Below are 8,033 nucleotides of genomic sequence, written 5' to 3' on the forward strand. Positions count from 1 at the left end.
CTGCCTTCGCACTCCCCTCTGCCACAGGATGGGGAGCCCTGCTGAAGCACTGAACTCTGCACAGGAATCAGCATCTCCTCTGCAAATCTGCACAGGAGTCAGCATCTCTTCTGCAAACGTGAGAGCCGATTTGGCTCTGATGCCCGTACCAGGCAGCCCTGCGCCTGGTCCTGTTTTGGGAAATCAAACAGGCTGCTGGTTGATTTCAAGCACTGCAATGCTTGAAAAGCATCTGAGATTTCTTTCCCAGTGGAAGGGCATAGGAGGAAGAAGGAAACTGTGCTAATCCCCCAAAGGATTAGTATTAGGCAACAGCAGGGTACTATCAGGACATCTAAGGTAATAGACAGGTTCATCCAAAGCACCCTGCAGCTAATGACCACTGCTTGCACTGGTGGACTTCCACCACATCATCTAAGCTGCATCCTACCACTGGGATTCATACCCAAGACTTCAAGTTAAAACTTCCTCACCTGGCACTAACCAGTGAAAAGAAGGGAATGTGACCTGAGTTCCCTGGGTTTTATATGTCCCTGCACCAGAACAGTCATTGTGGGCTGCTGTCTTTATTTTATCTTAACTATTCCTGCAGCACAGATAAGGAGAACAGTTGGCAGTAACTCCCAGTAAGGACACAGTATTCTCAAGCCCCATGAAATGATGGAAAATTCAACACGAGGGTAACTTCTTCACTGGTGACTTGCATTTCTGTGACTCAGATGGGCTAAGTCCAAGGGACGGGGAATCAGGCAGATGCAGGCAAGCCAGCTGCCATCACTCCACACCATGTTGCCTGGGTCAGCTCTGCTGGGCTGCACCCCCCTCAGACACCTCCAAAGAGGAGATGGCACCCGTCCCCGGCATCAGCACCAATCTGCCTTCGTCTCTAGCGAGCACTTTCCCACCCCTGCCCAGCACCCAAGGGGCATTTTTAATGAGTACATCCGAATGTTTTTCCCCGCTTTAAGACTACTCCAAGCTCAAACAATTTGGTGGCTATAAAAGTAACACGAAATAAAACCACCCACAACTGCTACGAAGTCAAAGATGCTGTTCACAGTAAAAGCTACAAAAATTTACCCTCCCTTTCCTGCTCTAGGGCAAGGATCTGGACTTCAGTAAAGCCTTTGACACCGTCTCCCACAGCATTCTCCTAGAGAAGCTGGCGGCTCATGGCTTAGACAGGTGGACTCTGCGCTGGGTCAAAAACTGGCTGGACGGCCGGGCCCAGAGAGTTGTGGTGAATGGAGTCAAATCCAGTTGGTGGCCGGTCACGAGCGGTGTTCCCCAGGGCTCAGTTTTGGGGCTGGTCTTGTTCAATATCTTTATCAATGATCTGGATGAGGGGATCGAGTGCACCCTCAGTCAGTTTGCAGATGACACCAAGTTGGGCGGCAGTGTTGATCTGCTCGACGGTAGGAAGGCTCTGCAGAGGGACCTGGACAGGCTGGATCGATGGGCCGAGGCCAACTGTATGAGATTCAACAAGGCCAAGTGCCGGGTCCTGCACTTCGGCCACAACAACCCCGTGCAGCGCTACAGGCTTGGGGAAGAGTGGCTGGAAAGCTGCCTGGCGGAAAAGGACCTGGGGGTGTTGGTCGACAGCCGGCTGAACATGAGCCGGCAGTGTGCCCAGGCGGCCAAGAAGGCCAACGGCATCCTGGCCTGTATCAGAAATAGTGTGGCCAGCAGGAGCAGGGAAGTGATAGTGCCCCTGTACTCAGCACTGGTGCGGCCGCCCCTCGAATACTGTGTTCAGTTTTGGGCCCCTCACTACAAGAAGGATGTTGAGATGTTGGAACGTGTCCAGAGAAGGGCAACGAGGCTGGTGAGGGGTCTGGAGAACAAGCCTTATGAGGAGCGGCTGAGGGAGCTGGGGTTGTTTAGCCTGGAGAAAAGGAGGCTGAGGGGAGACCTCATTGCTCTCTACAACTACCTGAAAGGAGGTTGTAGCGAGGTGGGTGTCGGTCTCTTCTCCCAAGTAACTGGCGAAAGGACGAGAGGAAATGGCCTCAAGTTGCGCCAGGGGAGGTTTAGATTGGATGTGAGGAAAACTTTCTTTACTGAAAGAGTGGTTCAACATTGGAACAGGCTGCCCAGGGAAGTGGTTGAGTCACCATCCCTTGAAGTATTTAAAAGACGTGTAGATGAGGTGCTTAGGGACATGGTTTAGTGGGCGTGGTGGTGTTGGGTTGACGGTTGGACTCAATGATCTTAGAGGTCTCTTCCAACCTTAATGATACGATGATTCTATGATCTCCCTCCCTGCAGATGACCTGGGCAGAAGAAACTGTATGATTTCTTTTGTCCCAAAATAGGAATGCACTCCATGGGGAAGGTGTGGTTCTCACTGCCTGAGTCACTGAAAGCTACGAGCCAAATTAGAAATTACCTGTTCTATTCCTCAGATTCATCAGTCCAGACTGATGGAGTGGGATTAGCACTTCTTATCACCATGTAAATAGAGATGGAGAAAAATTAATCCTGGAAGGAAAAGCAAATCCAGTTAAAACACAGTTGCAGGAAAGACTTAGCCTAGAGAGCAGCAATCACTTCAAGCTGAAAAAGTCTACCACCGTAAATTAGAAACATGCTCAAGTATAACTGGTGAAAGCTCAGCAAACCCTCCAGGAGTGGGAGCTGGACCATGTTCTGGGGCTCCTGGCTCTGTGTGCACCACCTGCTGCTCCAGAAGCAGCTTGGGAAGGCCACCTTGACCTCTCTTGTCCAAAAAGCTATGTAGCCCAGCAGGGTGGAGGAATGGCCCTACTAGCTTGGGGACACTGAGAATCGATCGGAGTCCTTCCAAAGTATGACAGTTTACCTGGCACGCGTGCTATGAAAACCAGTGGGTATGATCCATACTTCATCTATCCAATCTTGCAACCAAAAACCTCCTTCAAGATGAACATGATCAGCTAAAGTCAGCGCAAGCCACAACCACCCACCTGTGGATGGATTTAAGGCCTCCCACTAAGATTTGCTACTGACAGGACACACACATCTCCTTTGTGTTTGCAATTTAAACCGTTACTAATGAACACCCTGAACTCTTGACTATACCCACACCACAGTGCCCATCTCTCTGAAACCATCACTGTTGAAATTTGTTTGGCTTCAGATGAGCCTCTTTCTCAGGAAGGATACAGATGCAACCAGACTGTCCATGACTGACAGTAAGATCTTCAACAACAGCCAAATGCTGGGCTTCCTAATTTAACAAGCTTTTAATGCCCTTGAAGTGACCTCCCTGCTTTGAGCCCAGGGTCATGGCTGTTTCTCCTGTTACCATTAGTTCCAGCATCAGCTCAAGACACTGCAAAAAACTCTCTGCCACTACCAGGGATTACATATTTGTAACCATGGTGAACAAGCAAACATACACACATTTTTGATCATCTAAAGGACTAGCAAGAGCTTGTTCGTTTCTCCAACTAGTGAAAACACCTCAAAGGGAAGGAAACACATGAAGGTGGCTGAAGAACCACTGCAAGAGACACATGTCAGGCACACACGCTGGAAAGGGCAGCTGGGACGGGGTAGGGGCCGACAACGCGGGGCCGCTGCTAAAGACCACGAGCAACAGAGAACCTGACCAGTGATACGGTGAGAGTGCTTTGAGGGGAGGTTTATGTGAGTAACGTGAGTCAACAGGCCAAATTCCTGCTCATTGCAGCTAAATGAAATTATGTCAATCCATTTGCTCAAAAAAATTGGCTCAGATAAAGTGTGTTAAGGGTGGTTGTAAATGTAATATGGAAGATACCTGCAAGAGGCTTGAACCTCCTGACACAACAGAAGTACAGGAGCAACATAAAATACCTAATGTGTTTCAGCGGCAAGTGATTCAGTAAAAAATGCAGTTGGGATGCAGTGATCATTTTCCATTTGGAACATGAACTTCCAGGGAAAATCTCGCAACTCCCGATATTCCTAGCGAAGCTGCCCCTGAAAACAACACCTACGTAACAAGTTTAAACACAGTGGATCTGCTACGCTTCTGTCCTTGCAGTCAAGTTACAAGCTGGTCAAGTTACAAGCTTTTATCCTAGTTCAAAAGGAGCGTGTGATCTTATTTGCTACCCTATTGAGCTAGCATAGAACTGAGGTGCTTGTCTAAGTCACTGCTGCTCATCGGTCAGGGCTGTTTTATCAAAATCATACAGTTGTTTCTCCTCTAGAAGAATGACCCATACACAAGTTTTGCTAACTCTTAATAATTTCGGAGATACGTAGGTATAAAGAAAATTCTTTTTAAAGCAATGGGTTAAATTATAAAAAATGCTTGTGAATATGCAAACAGATCTATCACAATTTTTCAGGAAACATTTTTTCTACACGGGCTTAAGTATGCAAAAATTCAGTCAAACAAAAGGATTCCTCCTGAGCTTTGAGTGCAAAGCTCTATGCAGAAACCTTCACACGGCCTTGCCCATAGGTGGTCTAACAGCTGAAAACTCCCGGGAAGCCTGACAGGTTTTCTGCCTTGCACGCTGCCCTCCCAGCCAGCTTGAATAGCAGTAAGTTGAGGGAAGCTGTTTGGTCACTGAGAGATACAACAGACCAGTTAATGCTCACCGAGTCTAAACTGGGAAACGAAGCCCAGATTCTCCAGTCTCTAGCCGCAGCTATCACATCCCGCTGCCGTACGGCTGGTGTGAGCTGCAAGGGGCAGAGGAATGAGGCTTCCCAGGTCAGTCCCAGTGGGACACCCCCAATGAATGTGAGAGAGGCCCTCAGTCAGCACCAGGCTTCGAGGCTCTAACAGAGTAAATGGTCATAAAAGAATTCACAGGCCCAAACACACAGAGAAGCTTTTTGCATGATGCAGCAGGATGGTGAGCTACAAAAAGTCTTAGTAGAAGACACCTAAGGACAAAATATTCTTAACCGGATTAAGCACTTCAGGACTACATTTAGCTAAGTGCTTTTTGTCTTGTTATGAGCCAGAGCTAAATATAGTAACTAGCATACTTAAGAATAGTTTCATAAGGGTTGTATACACTCCTCAGCAAGATAAGGCACTTAGCACTACTGACAGCAGTATGTCTGCATGTTAAGAGTATTTTAAATAGCTCCAGACAGAATCTCTTTGACCTTAACTGTATTAACCAGAGGGATCAAAATTTATTTATTGCCTCCTGAAAATCCTCTCCTGCAACACTTGGAGAGAAGGATTCCTGAACTCTATGGGCAGGTAAAGAGAGAGGACACTTGTCAGTGCTGCTAGCATCATTTTCCACCCCCACCTACAATAGGTGAGGATCAGCTTTCTCACAAAGAAATGCACATCCATCATTGCTTAATGCCCTCTGTAAAGTGAAAAGATTTCTTCTTCCCTTGTACAGGGAGTCTCAAAAACACTCATAGCATTTTAAGGGCAAGTTATATTTTAGACTTTTCAAATATCACAGTATTTGAAGTTGTTTCCAGGGTTACAGAAAGGGTAATGTAGTATGACAGCCTTAACAAGACAAATGGACTTCTCAGACACACAGGTAATAGTTAAAGCACCGTACCATGCTATCTGCAATACTCTGGCACATTTTTTACTGAAGAGAGAATGGGAGAGGGAATTTTTTTAGAATTCTTTGTTTTGCAGAACTGTCTGACTTCAGGGGCTATCTAAAACTGCAAACTTTTGACTAGAGAAAATGTTTATTTATTGGCTTGCTGCAAATCATCGAAGTATTAACATTACCTTAGGATAACTCTTAATGGAACAGCACATTAGTGAGAATTATCCCCCGAAACCAACAGTTCCTATGAATGCTTCATTATACGTTTAATTTTAATTATTTGGTTATGCCACTGATGGCAAGGCAAAGATCACTCTATGAGTGTAATGCCGCACATTTCTTTGTGATCAGCAACAAATAAAGCTTTCATCAGTCACCTAAAAAGGGTCCCTGAGCCCAGGTGATTTGATTACTTTTCCCAACTATATCAACTGGTCTAATTAAAAATACCCTCTATGCATAAAAACTTTGTTGTGCTTGTATTTAAATTTTCATAAAATTTTGCCTTTGAGTAATGTACGGCAGTTAGGGAGTCTTCAAACCTATACTGTAGGAAATATTTTAATTATGGAAATGTGCTGTGCTAATAATTTCCACAGATTTTACATGCAACGAATTCAGCAGAGAGCCCTCAATTACAAGATGCAGCACTTCGTGGCACAATGCAGTCATAAATAAGAGAGTTAATGCCTTCTCCAGCAATACGATTTATATGTCAATATGCCAATGTTTCATTCTTCTTGAGGCAACAGGAGGGCATGACTGTGGTTGACAGCTAAACAGCTGATTTAATTTTTAAAAGGCAGAATTTAACCTTTTCAGTAAAGTGCTACTGATTCAATTATAAGATGCTAATGTAAATGACATTTGAAAAACCAAACAGTGCCACCGAGTCTTTATGGTGGTTTAGCACAGAAGCGATCACCACCTCCGTTCGCGCACTGGAGGACCGAAGCCCTGCCGCCTGTCCTTTGCCGCCCGCCGCTGAGCCAGGCGGACAGTGGCAGAGCTGTGCAGCGCCGTCCTTCACAGAAAACACCGGCCCTACATCGCCGCCGCGGGATGGCTGAGGGAAACGGTCCGGCACAGCACGCTCACCTCTGGCGGCTAACACACACCTTCACTCGCTGGGAGTGTCAAGGCAGGGTGACACGCCATGACTGTACCTATATTTTCACACAGCATCTTTATTTACCGGAACATGGGTAACGGTGGTGAATCGGTGTCGGAACCAAATATTCTGTCCTCTTTTGTTAATCTGTCAGAAGTGGACTTTTTGTGCCGCTGTTGTAACTATTGCATCTCAATGCACTCACATATCTACAGCAGACCCTCCCCTGGTTTATTGAGCTCTAAATTTAGCTTGTTACCTGTGACAGATTTATGACTAATTTTCATTATAGCAGTAACAGCTTCAGACAGAAGCTAAGAGGTGCCCAAAGAAAATGGATTTTACAAAACAATTACACCATAAAAAAGGCTGTATCAGAACACTGTGATTCAGCACAGAAATGAAATGAAAGATACAGGGAGGAATGACGGTTGTGTGTTGGGTTTTTTGTTTCTTGTTTAACCAGGATATGCCGTTTTCTGACAAAAGAAAGGGGGAAAGGATTAGAAACTAACAGACACTTGAAAAGAAAAGATGATTACTGGAACATTTTGTTCTCTAAGACTTTTGTCAGATCCTAGAGAAAATAGCTGCCCAAGTTTGTTCTGTTCCAGCAAATTACTGAACCTTGCAGGTACAAGATCCAACATTGTAGAATATTATTTAAAATGTCTCCAGGGTTTCTGTAACAAGAAAAGCATGCATTTAATTAATTCTATCAATTTGTCTAATAGCCCCTTAAAATTCTCAAAACATGGCAAAAGGCAGAACTGCTGATTCACGACCCTAAGTAGTACAAAACTATACTTCGACTGGCACAAGCAGGGTTGGATAAAAATGCATATATGCATAAATGCAAATAATACTTCTGCAGTCTTGGATGAATACCTGTGTTCATTTGTAGCCGTTCAGTTACTACAGGGAAGGTAAATGTGTGTTGTAGTATGGAATAATGATATCTAACCTATAAACAATTCTTTAACACACCTGACTCAGTCCAACATAGAGCCAAATAATAATATAGTTTTCCCTCGTGGAGGATGGGAGCAAAGGCAGTTGTCCACAGTTAACCCTTCAGCAGAAATTGAGATGTGTCTTTTCACAGGACTGTTTCCAGGAAAGGCACATAGAGCTAAAGAGAAGGCAGCAATTGAAATCTAACAGTCAGAAGTCTTTTGAACAGAATGTTCTCCAAAATTGCTCTTAAAGCTCTGCTTCTGCTTATGGCTGATCCTGATGGTGCAAATGCGTGTGGGTGGTTGGGTGGGTGCATAGGCACACATATATAAACACACATTTTACTTCAGAGCAATTTGCAAAAAAGTACTGAGAGCAATTTCTACCAAGGAAAGCAGTGGTGACATTCAGGATGACTCCTGCACCGCTCACCTCCTGATGTTGGA

Source organism: Pygoscelis adeliae, unplaced genomic scaffold (assembly GCF_000699105.1).
Source record: "Pygoscelis adeliae isolate BGI_AS28 unplaced genomic scaffold, ASM69910v1 Scaffold100, whole genome shotgun sequence".
Classification (NCBI taxonomy): domain Eukaryota; kingdom Metazoa; phylum Chordata; class Aves; order Sphenisciformes; family Spheniscidae; genus Pygoscelis; species Pygoscelis adeliae.